Here is a 19,262-nt window from a genome sequence, read left to right as displayed (position 1 = left end):
GTGAACCATTTTTGTGGGAGCTCTCATGGCATTTATTATTTGGAACTGTGGTTCTCAAACTGTGTGCTGGGGTACCCAGGCCACTGCAGCAAGTTCACAGGGTGCTGGGGAATATTTTAGATTTTCTCAAAGAAATAGCTGTCAGACACCATGCAAACTACTAGCTTAGGGTTTCCACTTTAGGGTGCCACATTCCTTTTGACAACATAGTTTTGCACTTGCTATGATTAAAAAAATAAGGTTTTATGTGAAAATCAATGTGCAATAGGAAATGAAGGTGGCAATGTTGTATCTGATTGGATTCCATGGTCTGAAAAGTGGTGCTGATTCCTAAAATCATTCTAATTGTTTAATAATGAAACATGAATATTTTTCCTTCAATCTTTTGAGTATTAATTTTTCAAGTGGCTACTAAGTTGTTAAGACACAAATACTTATGAAGTTGTTTGGACCTAATCACTTAATTACTTCATAAATGGAACTGTTGGTTTTTCTTTTGGCCCAAGGACACCACGACAATATTACTGAGGCCCTGAGGGTTCTGTCTTAGAGAAAGTTTGGGAACCTCAGCCCTAGAACCTTCATTAGATAAATAGCATTGACTATGTGAATTCTTGTTTTATCTCCTCACGTGTGTCCTTGCCAAGCAAGCTGGGTTTTGTTGATTTGTTCATTTGGCTTCCCCATGGGCCAGGCTTGAGAAGAATGAGACCATTTTCTCCAGAAGACTCAAATGTACTGCAAGAGAAGGAGAAAAACTGCCCAGCAGATGGACTGAAGAGAACAGGGTGAGGTTAAGTGGGAAGAGAACCCAAACAAGGGAAAGGCCAGGAGGAATCCATAAATAAAATTAAGTTTAATTAACTAAGTGGTTAGAGGATTGTATTACTCTCTGCAAAGGCATGTCACCACTCTTATGCACTAGGCTTTTGAACAGCCTATGTTTTTCCTTATTTCATAATGAGGGTATATTTTAAGTACTCTTGTTTTATTACTATTAATAGATGTTTTAAAGTTGGTACTAATGAGGGAATGAAAAGTTATTTCCACTTGTTTGTTTGTTTGTTATGTTTTGTTTTGTTTTCAGTGCTTTATATCTAGAGTTTTCCATGCTGAAAACACTGCTTTGCTATTCAAACAAAACACCAGTTCACCCGCTGTTGATAGCTAGATATAAAGATGAACTTGAGTGGAGTCTTTCCCCAATGAATTTGCCAGCTCCTGGTGGACAGGAGTGATTTACGTGCTCTGTTCTTTTGACTCCCTGCCACGAGACTTGAATGCTAAATAACTGGATTTTTCATTGACTGGACCCACAGGAGCCATGGGCGGTGGAAACCTTGGGAAATTATAATGATAGTTTAGAATTTAGATCATTTTATGTCGACACCCAGGAAGTCTTGGCTAACACTCTAGCAGGACTAGTGGGTGAAAACTCAGACCTTAAGACTCAGTTTCTATGAAAAATCTGACCTGAGGTCTAAATAAAGTTGCACATGGCAGAAGGGCGTACAAAATCAGCACCTAACAGTGCATCTGCAATCAACAAGCCAATCGAATGTGTGCTTCCCAGAAACTGCCCCTTTCTTCTGTCCATTCCTCTTTCCCCAGACTTCTGGCCAAGTGGGACTGGCCATTTGGGCTTTACACATCCTTCCTTGCTTTGCCCTCCCATCATTGCATTTCTTTGATTTCCATTTGTCAACCTGCCCTCTGACTATTGGCAAACCGGCTCTTATATTTGTGTAGCTTGCTGCACAAATATAAGAGCCTGGTTGGAGGTTCTTGCTTGGAGTCTTCTCCAAGGGCTATCAATCTGCCATGGCCAAGTGTGACAGCTGCCTTGGTGAGGATCTGATGAGGATCAGGAAGGGTCCAGCTGTGACATCTTCCAAGTTCAAACATGAGGACCACCTCGAAACACTGGGTGAGATTTTCCTCTGAGTTTGGAAATTAATTAATTAATTTATGTATTTTTAAGATATTATTTATTTATTCATGAGAGACAGAGAGAGAGAGAGAGAGAGAGAGGCAGAGACACAGGCAGAGGGAGAAGCAGGCTCCACGCAGGAAGTCTGACATGGGACTTGATTCCAGTCTCCAGAATCAGGCCCCAGGCTGAAGGCGGTGCTAAACCGCTGAGCCATCCGGGCTGCCCCTGAGTTTGGAAATTTATACTCAAGTGGTGGTCATATAATAGACCCCGGATCTGAGCCAGGCTGTCTGTGCTTGAAAACCAAATTCTGGCCCCTCTATTAATGATTGTATGGTCATTAGCAATTTACCGAATTGTTTTTGAGCTTCTGTTTCCTCATCTATAAAATGGGAATAAAAATAGCATCTGTTTCATAGGGCCACTGTGAGGTTTAAGGGTTTAATGTGTGAAAGTGCCCTGTGTGCTGGTACCAGAGGAAGTGCTCAGTCACCAGGCCTGGTTTTAAGCCTGCACCACCATCTGCTGGCTGTGTGACCATGATCAAGTCTAATAACCTCTCTTGGCCCAGATTTCTTTACCGCAGAGCGTTAGTGGCACCTGCGTAGCTGCTTCAGCATGTCATTGTGGTAACAAACTGGAAAATTCTGCACAAATGTTAAGAATTCAATTTCTTTAAAAAAAAAAAACAAACAAACTTGTTTTTATGGCTCCCGTTTTTTTCCCCTTACAGTCAACAGAGCACATTGCAAGGCCTCTTTCCCTGAGGGAGGCTGCTGAGTGCTGGACACTGAGGCCCAGCCCAGGCACCCACCGGGCATCCACCAGCCACCATGTTGGATGCACCCTGGATAGCCATTTCAGCAGGATGCCCAGGGAGATGTATTTCTTGGATCCTGCCTGGGCTCATAAACAAGTCCAGAGTCTGGTTTTCTGTCTTTCCTTTTCTCAATTAGGGAAACAGTCAGGCACTGTCAGTTCCCTTTCAGGTCTCAACAAGCCCGGGCTGCCCTGGAGGGAGGAGGAGGATGGCAGAGGAGACAGGAGGAAACTAACTCTCCCTGTAAAACTTGGCTTTGGCTGAATAGCTTCCAGTTGCCTTGAAATCCAATCTTCTTTTGAACTCAAATTTGCTGTCAGCCACATTCTTGGAAGGCAATGTGCTCTGGTCCCGTCCTGACAGCCAGGAGGGATAATACCTTTCCAAGAACCCCACTCTCAGGGTGGTAGGAGCCAGCCGCCTGCTAATGCTCCCTTTCACCTGTTCAGCAAGACTGGAGTATTGGGGGCTTCAGCCCTAAGGGGACCCTACAGACAACTGATTATCTGGGTTTAGAAGAGAAAGTGATCCTCATTCTACCTGTTGGCCCTAGAACCAAGGCTATTTTGGTATTTCTTTTTTTATACCTTCATTTGGAATGCCCAGATGCCTGACTCCTCTACTCCAACCAACAAAACTTTACCTTGTGCCCCATTCAGTCCCTCATGAATTAACAAATAGGTATCGAAGGTCTGCCCCAGGTTCTCAGCACTACAAGAACACCACAAGAACAGTGTACAGCATGCCTGGTCTCCATGAAGCACACCCTCTACTCTTAGCCAACAGGCAAGGTCTGCACTGAAGTCTGTCAGAGGTCCCGGTTTGAGAGAAAGCTCTCCCACATAAAAGACATGACATGGGGTAAACCAGTAAGTTTTCCCGAACCTCGTTTTTTTTTTTTTTTTTTAAATCTGTAAAATAAATGAAATCATTTTGCATTCTGTTAACATTCCATTCAAGTTGGTGGAGTACAGATCCAAAGTTTGTGCAAACATGTCCAAACTTTTATTTTCATTATGTAAGGAGAGTTACATGAGCACCTGCTAAGTATCATCCATTTGGAGTACCAAGTTGAGTAAGATCTGGCCCCTGCCTTCCAGTAGAGGAGATGCACACAGAAGCAGTTGATTATGAAGCTGTGTGGTGAAAGCATAATAGGGCCTTATAAGAGAACAATGGGAGAACTGTGGAGGGGACCTGACCCAGCTGAGGGGGGAGAAGGTGGAGGAGACACTTGGGCTGAGTCTTACATGTGTTGGAGGTAGCCAGGTGAGGAGAGTAGCTGGGGAGAGGGACATCCTGGAAAAAGACTGTGAACAGAAGAATGGACACCAACCGCGGTATGATTCCAAGGTTCTAGAGCATTCAGTAACTGACAGGGAATGAGGAGAGAACAGATGTCCACAGGGCCAGCTTCTGGAAGGACTTGGCTCCATGGCGATATTCTAGAGTTTATTCTCTAGGCAAGGGGGTAGTATTGAAAAGCTTTGAGCAAGGATATCATAGCATCAGCTCTATGTTTTAGTTCATGGCAGTTGTATAGAGGACTGATTGAAGCGGCCCCTGCAAGAGGCTGTGAGACAAGACTCTCGCTATGGACCCGCAAGCAAGAGGGGGGCCTGGGTGAGGGTGAAGGACGGGTTAGAATGGATATGAACTATTAAGAAGCTGGAATTATGGGACTGGGTCAGTGCTGGAAGGTAGAGTGAGTAGGATCAGGCGATGAAATGATCCCCAGGTTCCTCGCCTGAGTGCCTTGGTGGAAGTTACAGTGGGGAATCAGAGAGTAGAGCTGGCTTCATGGGAGAGATGACACAGTTTAGGTCCTTGTTGGGTTTCTTTTTTTCTTCCTTCCTTCCTTCCTTCCTTCCTTCCTTCCTTCCTTCCTTCCTTCCTTCCTTCCTTCTTCCTTCCTCCTTCCTTCCTTCTTTCCTTCCTTCCTTCCTTCCTTCCTTCCTTCCTTCCTTCCTTCCTTCCTAAGATTTTATTTATTTATTCATGAGAGACATAGAGATAAAGAGCAGACACATAGGCAGAAGGAGAGCAGGCTCCCCATGGTGAGCCTGATGCAGGACTTGATTCCAGGACCCTGGGATCTTTACCTGAGCCAAAGGCAGATGCTTAATGGCTGAGCCACCCAGGCGCCCCCCCCCCCCCCCCGTTGGGTTTCAAGTGGACTTGTCTAGCAGCAAATTGAGTACAGGCAGGGCTTGCTTTGCATGGTTCCACACATGTGGATTTCAGTTGCCACATATGGTTAATAGCACCAGTGCCCCAACACCACAGGTCTCTTTTCAGTTACCACAGACAGCATAGGAACTGTGAGTAATTGCTTAAAACACCTACTTCTCTTGAGTCTACTCATCACAACATAAGAGCAGATTGGCATCATGATCCATGACCAATCATCTCATAAAATAAAAAGTGTGTCCAAATTCACACAACACAGAAATCAGGAGTAAAGCACCAAGTCAGGCAGACATGTATCTCTGGCCCTCCCCTCCAAACCGTCCCCTCACCTGGACCAGGTTTCCTACAAGAAATGGGACTTTGAGCCAAGCCCTCAAACACAGTGCTGGAGAACTGTCACACCTTCCAGTGTCTCCAGAGTGAAAGCTAGAAATCTGACAGGCTCACTTGGAAGAGGTTTTCCTGTTTTGAGCAAGCAAAGTAGTTCTTGTCATACTCCATCTGAAAACCCCACCCAGCATCCTAGAATCATAGAAGATAACAGGAAGGACAGAGACAAATATTGCTGTTCCTCTTCTCTGTACCCCAACCAGTGTTTGATGACTCTTCTTGGACTGGAGAAAGATGCTAGTTCGGATTAGGGGTGCAGAGAGGAAGAGAGTGGGAAGGGGTGGAGGAAAGGGAGGGAAGGAGTGAGGAGTGGTGGAGAGGGAGAGAAAATGCAAGAGCTGAGGCTTTTCAGCCCCAGAAGCATTATCTTTGTAATTGGCCATAACTTAGAATCTCAAAGGACTGGGTTTTTGCTTTGGGGCAGAGCAACTTGCCTGGACTCTCCTTTAAGTTGCCCTGACATCTGTTCTGCAGTAAAACGGGAGGAGACAAAACCTGTCAGAAGCAGCAGGTGGCCGAAAGGGAAGAGGATAGAGGGGAGGTCTGGAACTGGCTGCGGGTGGGGGTTGAAAAAGCAAAGAAAGCTGGCCAGGTGGCTGTGGAGGGGGCTTGGAGTCTGGGCCAGTCTCTGCCCTCAGAAGCCCGGGGTCCCCGGCTCCCCACTAGCACCCCCCTAGCTCCAGCTCTGCTGGAGGCCCCACAGAATCTCTGCCACGGGCTGCTGGCCCCCCAGCAATATTTGGTGGGTGAGCTAGGTCTGTGGTCCACCCCAGATACACCTGTGGCCTGCCCACTTCAGCCAGAGGGGCGCTGCCAGCATGACACCGCAGACCCCCACATGGGCACCAAAGGGCACTGAGTCTCCCATGAGGAGAGGGAAGAACTGCCAAGCTCATTTCTGCTCTGAAGTCAAAGGAAACCTAGTATAAACACAGTGGGTTCTGTGAATTATCCACATGAAATGTTTAATGCATTTAGCCTGGAGCAGATGAGATTTAATAAGGGGATGTTCCCATGGTGATTTTATTAGAAACTTTAATATAACCAAATACCATTTATTAAGCACCTGGTACATGTCAGCCACTGGGCTCCAGGTACATTGCCAGGCACTCACCTGCCCCAATTCCCCTGTCCAGATCCCCGCCCTGACTCATGCACGCCTGTGTGCACGCAAGCACGCACTGCCACCACCAAAGTTGTAATGAGGAAACTTCCCTGAGGTTCAGTGACACTAAGTAACTCACTTAGAGTCATGTGGCTAGTAACTGTGAGAGTCAGAATTGGAAACTAGGACTGGCTAACCCCAAACCCACAGCCTCCATGACTGAACTGTCCTGCTTCTTGTTCCACTCCAGGAATGAACCCGTCAAGCAGATTCAGTGCTTTCTCTCTCTCTCAGCTCACTTGCTCTAGGGGAAGCAGGTTCCATGCTGTGAGTGTCCGCATGAAAGGACCACATGCTGAAGACCGGAGATTCTCAGCCTAGCCCATCAACACCCACTCGCCCAAGCTTGGAAACAGATCCCTCAGCCCCAGGCAAGTCTTTGTGATGACCAGAGTCCTGATCAGTAGCTTGGCTGCAACCTCCTGAAAGATCTGGAACCAGAGGCCCCCAACTAAGCTGTTCGTAGATTTGTGACCTAGAGAAAGAGTGAGATGATAATGTTTTCAGCTTCTAAGTTTGGGGGTAATTTGTTATGCAGCAATTACTAACTAACACGGAGTCGTTACTTTGTGAATTCTCAAGGCTGCTTGTGGTGAGGGCTTCCAGTTTTCCAAAACAATACATTGTCTTATTTCTGAAGTTAGGTTGTGCTGCTGTTACTTGCAGCCACAAGCACAGGAACTGATGAAAAGACCACACATAATGTGTCTGCAGCCTGCCTCTAGCAGCCTCTGAAAACACTCTCCCCTTGCTCAAAAACTACTCCATGGCCTTCTTCCATCCCCTGAGAACAGCAGGCTCCTTCTTGCCTCTGGGTTTTCACCCGTTTTGTTCTTACTAGCCAGTGCTCTATCCACTTCATCTTGTTAACGCTTCTGAGTTTTTCAGATTTTAGCTTGATTTTACCCTTCCTTGGTAAAGGTCCTTACCCCCCTCCCAATTATATCAAGTCCCTTTGTTCCTTACTTCAGAGCACCATGTACCTTTCTCCTGGGTATTTATCACAGCATACTGTGATACTTTGTATAAACTAATTATTCTTCGTGCAACCACTTGGTCACTCTGTCTCCCTTCTCCCTGAGGACCTGGCTCATGTCTGCTTGGGCACCATTGTATACCAGGGTGCTCACTCAGCACAGTGCCGGAACAGGGCAAACTCTCAATGCATAATCATCGAGTGAAGGAACGGATGCATTGGAGATATACATTGGTTGCTCTAGAGAAGGATCTGGACTAAGTATATAGATTTTGGAGTCGTCGGTGTGGAAAGGACCTGTGAATTCCCGAGAGAAAGTGGTCTCCCAGAAAAAAATGTATGAACGAAATGAAACTGGAAATCTCTAACCCCTGGTGGCTGGGAGAGAAAGCAGACCCAGGAGAGATGGTCCACAGGTGGTGCATGATAAAGCTTGAGATGCCAAGGTCATTTCACCATCAGAAGAAGTGCAGCTAAAGTCCTTGAGAGGTGGCAAGAGGTAGGGTTCTCAGAGCCAGCTTAGCCAAGGGGGACATGATGCCACCTGAGCCAGGATACAGGGAGCAGCCCCGTGTATGGAGCCCTGAGGACACATGAGTGACTCTTCCTCCCAGAGCTAAAGGACCAGGATGGGCTGGCTGTCCCCTCCTCACATTGGTGTCCCAATGCCCTGTCCATGGGCGTGGGGATGAGACTCACAGTAGAAGTGTAGTACTTTGAAGGCAGTGCCAACCACAGCATTCTGTGTATGGAAAGGGGTTTCCTCCCAAAAGATTCTGATTGGGCAGTTCTGTCATGGTCACCTAGGGAAGGCTGTGCCAGTTGCAGGAGGGTTACGAGTTGATAGTGCGATCACCCAGTGCACGCCATCTCTCTGGATAATGCCGGCACTCCTCCTCTTTTCTTTAAAGAGCTGATGTAGGGGCTCAAATAATCCTGACAAGTATTCACGTCTCCTTTTTGTTCAGACGCTTGCTCATGTGTCTAGATGAGCCTGAAATCCTGTGTTCATTACAACTTCATTCATGGGGCATTACCTGCTGAGGACTGCATGTGGACCTGATTAACACAGTGTCTGTCTCAGTGTCTACACCAGAGGATGGAATTTCCAGAGAACTGAAATTTGCTCCTTGAGCAATAACAAGTAAAAAAAAAAAAAAAGGAATTATCAAATTCAACACACACACACACCCCTCAATCCCCTTACAGGCAGCCTAAAACTCCACAGCCACTGTCCTTCTGCTCCGTGACCATTAAGGGGATGGTAGGGAGATGGAAAGGGAAACGAACAGGAGAGAGGGAGAATAGGAATATGGTTGGGAGCGGGAAGTAGCTCACATGGGGGTCGGCAAACTATTTCTGTAAAAGGCCAGGTGGTAACAGTTTAGGCTTCATGGGCCATGTAAGCTCTATCATAACTACTCAGCTCTGCTATCATAGGCAACACGATACAAAAACAAATGAGCAAGGCTGTATTCCAAAAAAATCTTATTTATGGGCGAAATTTGCATTTCATATCATTTTCCTGTGTCACAAACTATTCTCCTTCTTTTGATGTTTTAAAAGACTTATTTGTTTATAGCAGTTTATGTTCCCAGCAAAACTGAAGGGAAGGTACAGGGATTTCCCATAGCCCTCCTGCCCCCACACATGCACAGCCCCCACCCCTGACATGATCAATGATCAATATCCCCACCAGAGGCATTGTTATAACCGATGAACCTCCATTGACACACCATTATCACTGGAGTCCATAGTTTTTATTTTGTTTTTAAAAGATTTTTATTTATTTATTCATGAGAAACAGAGAAAGAGAGGCAGAGAGAGAAGCAGGCTCCATGCAGGGAGCCTGACGTGGGACTCGATCCCGGGCCTCCAGGATCATGCCCTGAGCTGAAGGCAGCACTAAACCGCTGAGCCACCAGGGCTGCCCTGGAGTCCATAGTTTATGTTAAGGTTCACTCTGGTGTTGTACATCTTTTTTCAACTATTAAAAATTTTGAAACCATTCTCAGCTTTATGTTATGCAAAAACAAGTGGTGGGCTGGATGTGGTCACAAGGCATGAAGTTTGCTGACCCCTGGTCTAAAGTAAGAAGTGCTTCTATAGGCAAAGTCTACGCCTCCCTTCCCTCTTACCTTCCCCTTCTCCCGCCACCCTTTACCTAATGACGTGCTAACTTTATCCTGTAGCAAACATTCATACTTTCCCTCTTCACTCCTGCCTGGTCTGTCCTCTCTCAAATACTGATAACTGCATTAGCATTCAAGAACTCGGTCCTTAACCGCACATTCATATTTCTGTAGCAGAAAGATTAGGGAACATCCAGAACTTTCTATAGAGTAAGGTTCTTTAGAAATCGAGTAGGTGGGAGTGGTAGGGCCTATGGGGGAGAACGTGACTTTTAAAATTCAGTTCTATATAGTCCCACTCAACCAGGTTTTTTTCCTCCTCTGTTGCTATAATATGAAGTAAAAATCATTTCCTGCTAACCATAATGTCTAGATTTTATTTAAAATTTTCTTACCTACTCAAAATATTCAGTGGTTTTCTCTAAGGTCTAAAAATGTTCAGTAGCTCTTACTTTTGGATGAAACAAGTGGTCAGGTGCTGTAGCTTGCAATAGAAAGGACTAAACCATATGTACTTATGCAGGGCCAATGTCCTCCCAGTTATATCTGGGGAAGCTTCTGCTTGAGTGGATAAAAGTCCTGGACATCAAAGAAGAACACAGTGTTTGCAGTGAGACAGGCCTGGCTCCAAATGTGGGCTCTGCCGTAGGTTGTAGCACTCACCTGCTTGAAGCTTCCATCCCTTCACTTGCAAGTTGGAATAAAAAAGGTCAATTGTTCTGATGTTTAAAAGAGCTACCAAATAGGATATACCTAGTTAATATTAATATTCTTCATCCTTTCCATCTCTGCAGTTTCTCCCTATTGCCCTCAAGCTAGCAAAACTTCCTTTGAGCACCACTGTTTGGTCTCAGTAGCAACTTTCGATTTTTTGTCATAACAGTAAAATTTTAAGGCCAAGTAAGCAATAAAAAGGCATTCAGAGTAAACTTCCTGGCCTGAAGTTTGTTTTCTTTTTTTCTTCTTTCCGGCTGTCTCATAATATTCAACTTAGATTCAATTACTTGCAGTGATAATTAATAGCACATTAGTAAATGAAGCTGACTCTCTAGAAGTGATAAAGCTGGACCAGAACATGAGCTCATGGCTGCCCTCGGCTCTTAAGTCTCTGCCGAGGAGGAGAAGGAGAGCCTGCCAAAGAATGTTGGGGGGAATTATCGGGCTTGTGGGGTTGCCAAAGCAGAATTAGCCAGGCTCTGAAGCGTGCGGTGGGCGGCATGCAGATGGAGAGACTGCTGGAAGCAAGGCAGGAGCCTGGGCAGGAGGTGCGGAGCTGCCGGGGAGGACTGGAGGGACACTGACAAATACGGCTGGGCTCGCCCTGGGGAGTGGAGGGACCCTGCAGCCAGCACACTGTTGAGTTACAGGTGGGCCTGCCTGTAGGGCCCAGAGTCCGAATGTCAGAGCTAGAAAACTCTTCAGCATCAGGTGGCTCTACTCTCATCGTACAGAGGACAAAACGGAGGCCCAGCCGTGTTCTGACCTGCCCAAGGACATGCATGTTATGTGAGAGAAGAGCCTCATTGTTCATGGCTGGCTTTCTAGGGGTCGTGCAGAGAAGGAAAGTCCAGTGTCCTGTTTTGGCCGAAATAGAGATAGATGTCCAGAAAGTGCTGAGCTCATCTCATAAAAGTCTTGAGGCAATGCCAACTGCTTGTCCATCACCTATGGGCAGAGAGGGTACTGCATACGGACAGGATCGCACTGCTGTTTCCCTTCTTTTGGAATATGTGGGTTGTGGGGGTGGAAGCCAACTGTTAGAGCTTCTTAAAAAATTGTGTTGCTACTGCAACAAATATTCATGCTATTTATTATTATGTATAATAAATATAGTATAACATAATTATATTTATTATAACATAATATTGATCATAATATAATTTCATTATAGTGTTTATTAGAATGAAATGTTAATACTAATAATGTACCAGAGAAGAGTTTGTGGAAATGACTCATCTTTTGTGTCCTCCCTCCTGAGAGAGTAGCATGTAATTGAATGCCTGTGACCAACCTGAGTCGGGGGGGTGGGGGGGGAGGTTGTCTTTGAAAACAACTCCTGACCCCTGATGGATAGTCTCCCAGGAAGAAGCACCTCCCACCCACCCCCACGATGCCCTTACATTCAGAGCCCTGGCCCCTCAACTGAAGCTTCCCCTGCCCACTCCAGTCTCCTCCCCCTGGCTCAGCTCCTCTACTTACCCCCTTCCCCACAAGGAGAGAGCCTGGCAATGGGAGAAGGTGGTCGCTGGGTTTTGTGGGAAAAGAGGTGCCAATTATAGCCTTTATTAGGCTCACACCCGCCGTCTCACTGCCTTTCGGCTGGTGCAGACCACACACACACTCAGTTCTCCTGCACTGGGACAGGAGACCTGTGTGGTCCTGCCGACTCACTTATAATAAATCTGCGAGCTTAATAAAAGGCATCACTTCTATCTTTTGATCTCTCTTGAGTTACTCATTAGCTCTGGGTAACACACTTCTTGACTGACAGGCCCTTCCCAGGGAAAACCCAAGCTTTGTGGTTCTTCAAATAAAACGCAGAGTGGAAAGGTAGGGGTGTCTGTGTGTTCAGGGTGGTGCACTGTGTGATTTGGAGGATGGAAGAGGGGAAGGAGGAGCTTGGCCATCTCAGGAGATGTCTGAGACAAGGTCCCCAGAGCAGAATGAGCATCACTCAGGAACTGCTGCTGATGGAGGAAGGTTCTAGAGCCCTCAGGGCTATTGAGCCCTGTAGCCTCACCTGTTCCAGTCTTCCTTCCTACCTTCCTTCAAAATCTTTCTCGGGATTCCATTTCTCCATGGAACCTCTCAGTCTTAGCTTTGAGTTAATCTAAATTTGCTTTAAATATTCTACAAACACTTTTTTGTGCAACCTCTTGTGTGGTAAATTTTCTGAAGGGATCAAGACTCTCTTTTCTTTCCCACTTTCTGGCACACCCAAAACTTGTCCTGTTTCCTACCATGTAGAGGCATTTGCTGTGTTTCCTCTGTGCCAGGTTCTGGGCTAAGCTCTGGACCTATTATTCCTGTGTGTGTTCACAGCCTCATGAGGTAGGGACAGCTGCGATCCGCGTTCAATAGCCAAAGAAACTTGGACTCAGAGAATTGAGGTAAGTTGCCCAAGGTCACACAGCTAATAGGTGAAGGATCAAGGATCTCATTCCAGTGCTGTCTGAGTCCTGCTTATACCCACTGTGCCCCAAACTGCCCGCATTGGGCCTCGGCTTGGGCTGTTTGGCTGTGCGTGCATTTTTTGTACTTCCTCCAGCACCAAGCCCAACATCGAGGTGAAGTTCTCAGTGTTCCTGCCTCCCAAGCACTCGCGTCATGACCACTTACCTGGAGTGACTTCACCCCGGGCTGCAGCTGCTCTGGGAAACCACAGCCACTCAGGGAATTGTCAGAAGGCAGCAGACTCAATATCGACTCACTGTGTGTTGGCGTTTCAGCTGAGCAAACAAACTTACCAGCCATGTTTGGTTCCTTTACCACCCAGACACAGCCTTCTTCACAGCCACCCCCACGGGAAATCGCACCACAGCCACCATAAGGCCACACAGAACAGAGAGGCCATGTTGCCCAGTGGCTAAGGGTGCAGCCTCTGCAATCAGCTGAGGCAGGGCTGGGCCTCACTTATGCTCCTTCATGCCTACTTGACCTTGAGCAAGTCACTTGGCGTCTCTGCTAGGTCTCCTAGTGCGTAAAAGGGAGATAATGGTGACCCTTACATCGTGTGTGTGTTAAAGGAGATAATCTAATCTACGTAAAAGAGCCTGTCATAAACTGAAGACTTTTTATAACTTTTAGGTATTATTCATGTTATGGGTTGAACTGAGTCCCCCAAACACATTGAAGTCCTAACACCAGGTACCTATGAATGCCACTTGATTTGGAAATAGGGTCTTCGCAGATGTAATTAAGCTGAGATGAGGTCACTTGGGGGCAGCGCTAATCCCGTATGACTGGTGTCCTTATATGAAGAAGGAAATTGAGACACAGATGTACACAGAGAGGAGAAGGCCAAGTGAAGACACAGGCGAGAGGGAAGATGGCCATGTGAAGATGGAGACAGGGATTGGAATTAGCTGCCACGAGCCAAGCAACCAGAGCCACCAGAAGCTGGAAGAGACAAGGAAGGATCTTACCCTAGAGGTTGCAGAGGGACCCTGCTAACACCTTGATTTCCAATTTCTAGCCTCCGGAATTATGGGATAACCCATTTCTCTTGTTTTAAGCCATCCAGTCCTAGGAAATGAATGCAATTAATATTAAAAACAACACTGGTATAGGAGCCCTAAGACTTCTGTCCTAGTTTTAATTTTGCTTCTAAATAGTTGTGTCCACTTGGACAAACTCTAGAGGCATTAACTGTTAGAATGGAGAAATAACAGATGCCCAGGTGAGGGAACCAAGGCCTATGGGGTGGGGGGTGGGGGTGGAGGGAGAGGGGGGGTGTGGAGCAACTGGCAGATAACCTCAGAGAACCTGTTACTTCATCTGTCAACAGGAGATAATTATCCCTGCCCTGCCTGCTTCCCTGAGCTGTGGTTGAGGTGTCAGTAAGATCACCTAGGTAGACCAGTTGTCATCACAGCCATGGCAACACACACATACACACACACCACTGTCTTCACAAGAGCACCCCTGTCAGTGCACCAGGATTCTGGTTGATTTAGACCAATGATGAACTATTTGAAGCAGGTGAAATTAATAACAGCCTCTGGGCACCCATGTGACTGTCGGCCCACTGGTTGGATAAGTATGGAAGAGTTGTTAAACTCAAGATGCAGTGTAGACAGAATTGAGGTAAGTTGCCCAAGGTCACACAGCTAATAGGTGAAGGAGATGGCATCCACAAAGGAGGGTTTGGTCTCTTAAGGAAGAATATGATGAATCAGGACGCCTGGTTTCTGCACCTGGTGCTACTGCCTGACTCGGTATGCATTCTTGGGCAGGTCCCTTACCCTCTCTAGGCCTTCCCATGCCTATCTATAAAACGTGAGCTGGGACCTGCAGCCAGGTCTGTGTGACTCCAGAATCTCTGGTCTTACCACCATTTTATACCTAGAGATGACACCAACTGGTCATTCCAGAGAGTACAGAATGTCAGTAGGGCACGAACGAATGTATGTTCCAAAATCACAGAGTTGACAGGCTCAGGAGGTTACCTGGCTTGACTTACCAGATGATAACCCCCATAAACAGATGTTTGAATAGCTTCTGGACATTCCAATAATGTTTTTCTTGCTCCTCTTGAGGGTGCTTTTTCTGTTGGCATGGAATCAGTCTTCCTTATATGAGAAAGTAATGAATACAAAAGTTGGGTTTATAAAGTCAAAAATGCCTCAGGTTTGGTTCTCTCTCTCTCTCTCTCTCTCTATGTATATATATATATATATATATATATATATATATATATATATTTTTTTTTTTTTTTTTGCCCATGTGACTTCAGGCAAATCACTGTGCTTGCTAAGCCTGATGTGGAGACTTTAGGGGGTGGGAGGTGAGCCAGACAAGACCATTAGAGCTCCTAGGAGCCCTGGAACATGGCAAGTACTCAGGAAATGTAGGCTTCCCTCCACTAGGTTAATCTGGAGTAGAAAGATCAAACCTACTCTTTGTACCTCTGTCAGTTTTTCAGTTGTCTGAAGATAACTATCCAGTGGCCCCCCAACTGTTAGCATTCTCATACATTCTTCCTCATTACCATCTTCATCATCACTGTCATCACCATCACCAACATCCTCACCAGCATCCTCTTTTGCAACAGCATCATTTTTTTTATACCATTATCACCTATTTCCCCATCACCACCACATCATACATTTGAATTAACCCAGAATCTATCCTATATTCTCAGAAGTATCGCCAGTAGGTCCATCAAAGATTCATTGAACCAAATATTTTCTTTTTTAAAAAAATTGAAGTGTAGTTGCTACACAATATTATATCCTTTTCAGGCATACAATGTAATGATTGGACAAGTCTATACATTATGCTATGCTCACCACAAGTGCAGCTACCATGTGTCCACATACAATGCTATTACAATACCATTAACCGTATTTCCTGTGCTGTACCTTTCATCCCTGTGGCATATTCATTCCATAATTGGAAACCCATACCTTCCATTCCCCTTCACCCATTTTGCCCATCCTTCTACTCCCTTCCCTCTAAATATTATTCCTACTTTACAAATGGTAAAACTGAATCTCAGAAAACTGCTTTTAGTAAGCGTAACACCTAGCCAGCTCAGGTTACACACAGGAAGAGGTAGGAAACTTCAGATGCTTTTTAGTGAGGTTTGATATTCTCCATGTTCTTGTGCAACTGACTTTCCAAACTTAAAGGGAAGACTTTATACATGAGTGTGTGTGTGCACACACATGTGTGTGCATGAGAGAGAGAGAGAGAGAGAGAGAGAGAGAATGTACATATCCCTGGAAAACTCTGGAGCCCTTCTTCAGAGTTGGCAGACTTGGGTTTCAGCCCACACTTGCAAGATTTGGATGTCTTTTGTCCCTTAAAAGTCTCACTTAGCCTGGCTAATCCAGGCAGAGCTTTCTGCTGCCTCCTTACAGGACACAGTTCAGACCAGAATATTAGTGGAGATTACAGGAAGGAGACTAGACTTCCCAAACAGGAAAGCTTGGTATCTAGGTGAGGACCTTCCATGGATGATCTTGAAGCACTTGGTTAGAAGCAGGATGGGATGGAGTGGGCCCTTCCCAGAGGTGCCTGGAGCTAGTCTATATTTTGTACTTTGTCCCTAGGTTGTTCCTAGGACAAATCTACCCATACCTTTATTTTTATATATAAATGACATGTACACATCTTTTTTCTTCCCTGCATATCAAACTCTGCTTACTATAAATAGGGTGACCCTACGCCCAGTTTGACTGGGATAGTCAAGTTTGCATCTGCTGTCCTGACACCCTGTCCAGTTTACCATTTGTCACCAAACGGTGCCTCTATTTGGACATTAACTGTAGGACATTCTTCCAAAGGTGAGTATCAAAAAAAAAAAAAACAAAAAAAAGACGAGTATCAAAGAAGATAGAGGACAAAGGCCAACAAATGAGGGGGTTGTCCTGTGGCTCAGTGGGAAAAGCATTAGACTTGGAAGCAGAGAACTTAGTTTAAGTCTCAGCTATGCCTCTTTCTACCTAGGTAAGACTCAGTTACCTCATCTTTAAAATGGGCATGATTATACCTACTTTACAAGGTTATCAAAGGTGAATGGCTGTTAGTAGACTCTGTTCCCTGTAGTGTCACCTCTGATAATCTGTTTTACTTTTATATTTCAGTTACAACTGTGACAGTTTTTCTCCAATTTTGTCAAATTGGTCACATGAAATCAGTGGAGGCCTTGGGCCAGGGGCCAGGGCTCACCAACTGTGGGGTTTGCTCAGAGAACTGCAAAAATATAGTTATTCCTAAAAAATCCCAACCCATCTCTCAGAGCTGCACAGGCTACAGCAGCCACACCCCAGAAACTGCTAATTTGGTAGATGGATTTGGAAAATCTGGAAGAGTATAAAAAGCATATACTTGTTGGAAGTCTAGGAAACTAGAGCCAAAAAAGCGGAAAGGAGTATTGGGAGGTGAATTCATTATAATAAAGGACTGAATCTGTGAGGGGGAGAAAGAGAATAGAGCAGCCCTACAATGCTGTGACCCTGGGGAACATGGCCCAGAATGTTCTCTCCAGCTTGGTTATTGAGCCCAGCACCATTTATCAAGTCCCATGTTGGTGAGTTCTTTTTTTTTTTTTTTTAATTTATTTATGATAGTCACACAGAGAGAGAGAGAGAGGCAGAGACACAGGCAGAGGGAGAAGCAGGCTCCATGCACCGGGAGCCCGATGTGGGATTCCATCCCGGGTCTCCAGGATCGCGCCCTGGGCCAAAGGCAGGCGCCAAACCGCTGCGCCACCCAGGGATCCCCATGTTGGTGAGTTCTAAGGGGCTTCCAGGTACTACTCCGCTGCTCCCTTTCACAGCTTGTGGGCAACAGGGACACACATTAGTCCCAACCTGCCCTGCTGACCGTGCGGGCTCCTCTTCCAGGCACACACCAATGGAGACCCACACAGCAGGTCCGAATGCAGAAGGCAGCGCCAGGCCTTCCTCAGCCTGTTGCCTCCTCTTGGCAGGCTCGTGTTCTCCCCACCATGTGAATGCAGCCACCTTTGAGTACCCGAATAAAGATTGTTGACTTCTCAAATCTTTTTTTTTTTTAAGATTTATTTGAGAGAGAGAGAGAGAGAGCAAGTGAGAGCATAAGTAGGGGGACGACAGAGGGAAAGGGACAAGCAGACTCCCCTCTGATCCTGAGACTCTAGGATCATGACCTGAGCTGTAAGGCAGATGCTTAACCAACTGAGCCACCCAGGCACTGCTCAAACCTTTTCTTGACTCCCCTGTTCCAGGCAGTGTGAATTGTTCCTTCCTTACTATTTCACTGTGAGCTTGCAAATGTGGCCATGCTTTATAAGATATTCTGTATCTGTCTCCTTCCAACCACAGTAAACTGAGGACAGGCCCAGTACTCACTCAGCTCTATATCCCCCTGACTCACCCAGGGACCTTCGCTGGGTTAACCTTTACAAGACTTTTCTAGATGCAAAGTGTTTTGACCCCTGTATTAGCCAGGGTTCTCCAGAGAAACAGAACAAATAGGATATTCATTATACACACACATATATATACATATACATGTATATATATAATTACATATTAACCTATTAGAAAAATATTTACATAGAGAATATATATTTATATACACATATAAAGAGATTTATTATAAGGAATTTGTTCACATGATTATGGAGGCTGGCAAGTCCAAAATCTGCAGAGCTTATGTCCCAGTTCATGTCTGAAGGCTGAAAGCTGCTGTAGAATTGGATCTTTCAATGTACCAACTGGAAGACTGTCAGGCAAGAAAATTTTCTCTTACTTGGGAAAGGTCAGTCTTTTGTTCTATTCAGTACTTCAACTGGAGGAAGCAATTTGCTTTACTTAGTATTCCAATTCAAATGTTAATCTTGTGTAAAACACTCTCACAGAAATACCCAGAATAATGTATAAAAATATCTGGATATCTTGTAGCTCAGGCATCACATCCCTCCGATGTAGGATATTGTTTAATGGTGATCAGCATTCATTCCTTTCCCCTTCCATCCTCTTCAGTGTATTGTAGAAGCTAGAAACCTGAGAACTACATTTCTTGATTTCCCTTGCCAGCAAGGCTAAGGTTCTGTCCATGGACCAACTTGCAAGAGATTCAGAAACCAGGCAGAGGCATCCTCTCTGTGGCTCCGGGCACTAGAGCATACATAAGCTTCTGCAGATGTGAAATTATGCAGTGGCCATCTCGCTTTCCCATCCCCTACCTGTCATCTGTCTGGCAGAAGCAGGTTCCTGCAGGTCTGACCTCTGGAATAAAACTTGCTGGGGCAGCCGGACCAAAATCTAATGGTGGTTCCTGATGGCTTCTTCACTCTAAGCAACTTGTTCCCCACAGTAAGCCCTCCCTCTTGAAACACCGAAAGTGGTTTTTTTCCTTTTTTTGCACCGAAACCCCAAATGATACATCATCATATTGAGCTGAAGGTGTTTGGACTCTGGGCTTATAAATATAAAATTTCAGAA

At 45.6% G+C, this 19,262-nt stretch overlaps 1 long non-coding RNA gene across 3 annotated transcripts; it reads left to right on the top strand.

Annotated features, from left to right (window-relative positions):
• The first annotated feature begins 3,939 nt into the window (after nucleotides 1-3,939).
• Nucleotides 3,940-17,821, top strand: LOC140601349 (uncharacterized). 3 transcript variants are annotated; one of them, XR_012004364.1, is made up of 5 exons: nucleotides 3,940-4,093; nucleotides 6,689-6,869; nucleotides 16,487-16,616; nucleotides 17,403-17,562; nucleotides 17,679-17,821. It is a non-coding gene; the product is annotated as an uncharacterized lncRNA (long non-coding RNA). The 3 variants fall into 3 exon arrangements; XR_012004363.1 differs by lacking the exons at nucleotides 16,487-16,616; nucleotides 17,403-17,562; nucleotides 17,679-17,821 and adding an exon at nucleotides 8,443-10,535; XR_012004362.1 differs by lacking the exons at nucleotides 16,487-16,616; nucleotides 17,403-17,562; nucleotides 17,679-17,821 and having other exon boundaries at nucleotides 6,689-7,012.
• The last annotated feature ends 1,441 nt before the right edge of the window (nucleotides 17,822-19,262 follow it).

This window comes from Canis lupus, chromosome 12 (assembly GCF_048164855.1).
Source record: "Canis lupus baileyi chromosome 12, mCanLup2.hap1, whole genome shotgun sequence".
Classification (NCBI taxonomy): Eukaryota; Metazoa; Chordata; class Mammalia; order Carnivora; family Canidae; genus Canis; species Canis lupus.
The sequence above is the reverse complement of the archived record's forward strand: the minus strand, read 5'-3'. Positions and strand labels throughout refer to the sequence as shown.